The following is a 1,471-nucleotide window of genomic DNA, read 5'->3' on the forward strand; positions in this document are numbered from 1 at the left end:
CATTTTTGAATTTTCTTTATGATTGAACATTGTTAATTATTTTCTTTTTCCCCCCCCATGCTTAATGATTAATCATAAATCATCTATTTTCTTCAGGTCAACTTAATTTTATAAATGATGGAAACATGCAAATTTAATTTTAGCATATTCAAGTCATTTCATTTTAGCATATTCAACGCTAAAATGAAATTTAGCAAATTTCTTTTTTTTCTGCATGAAAATTTAAAATTTTTATGCGTCAAAGACACTGTTGACAGAGGAAAAAGGCAATCCATGGAATGGGAAAAAAATTTGAAATCACATATCTGGTAAGAAATTAATATCCAGCTCTTTCCCTTTGGCACACCATTGAAGATCCAGGTGTTGCCATGTGCCGCCACCCTGCCCGGTGTTACCGGTATTGTAAGAACAAGCCATACCCAAAGCCACGCTTCTGCCGAGGTTTCCCTGATGCTGAGATTCGCATCTTCGACTTGGGGCGTAAGAAGGCCAAAGTGGATGAGTTCCCACTCTGTGGCCACATGGTGTCAGATGAGTATGAGCAGCTCTCCTCTGAAGCCCTGGAGGATGCCTGTATTTATGCCAACAAGTACATGGTGAAAAGCTGTGGCAAAGATGGTTTTCACATCCGAGTACGTCTCCACCCCTTCCATGTCATCCACATCAACAAGATGTTGTCTTGGCTGGAGCTGATAGACTCCAGACAGGTATGCGCGGTGCCTTTGGAAAGCCCCAGGGCACAGTGGCCAGGGTCCACATTGGCCAGGTCATAATGTCCATCCGCACCAACTGCAGAACAAGGAACATGTGATTGAAGCCTTCTGCCGGGCCAAGCTCAAGTTCCCTGGCTGCCAGAAGATCCACATCTCTAAGAAGTGGGGATTTACCAAGTTCAACGCGGATGAATTTGAGAACATGGTGGCAGAAAAGCAGCTCATCCCAGACGGCTGTGGGGTCAAATACATCCCTAATCGTGGTCCCCTCGACAAATGGCCGGGCCCTGCACTCATGAGCATCAGTGCTGTCCCCTCTTTAATTATGCTCACCAATAAATGCTATTTCCTGTCCAAAAAAAAAAAAAATTAATATCCAGAACACATAGAAGCTTTTAAATCTCAGTTCAACTATCTCAAAATATCCATAGTTAAGATTAATATATCGAGTGTTGGATTAATACATAGGCACTATTGAAACAGTCCCTGTAAGTCCTTGTTTGTCTAAGGTAATTATAAAATCAACTGTGTTTCTTTTATAATCTTGCTTCCTTTGACTTTTGCCATAAATGCAATCATATTTTTCTGCCTTCTTTTTTCCCTCTCCCTGGGCCCTCCATGGAAAGCACATTTTATCTGACTTAGTGGAAGGCACAGTTCTGACATCCTTTTCAGTTCAGTTCAGTCGCTCCGTTGTGTCCGACTCTTTGCGACCCCATGAATCACAGCACGCCAGGCCTCCCTGTCCATCACTAACT

General features: G+C 42.5%; 1 pseudogene; it reads left to right on the plus strand.

Moving 5' to 3' along the window:
- Positions 1-368: 368 nt before the first annotated feature.
- LOC147377751 (large ribosomal subunit protein uL16-like) lies at positions 369-815 on the plus strand (annotated as a pseudogene).
- The last annotated feature ends 656 nt before the right edge of the window (positions 816-1,471 follow it).

Source organism: Bos grunniens, chromosome 2, assembly GCF_055505025.1.
Source record: "Bos grunniens cultivar Pamir isolate PY7600 chromosome 2, Bosgru_T2T1.0, whole genome shotgun sequence".
Classification (NCBI taxonomy): domain Eukaryota; kingdom Metazoa; phylum Chordata; class Mammalia; order Artiodactyla; family Bovidae; genus Bos; species Bos grunniens.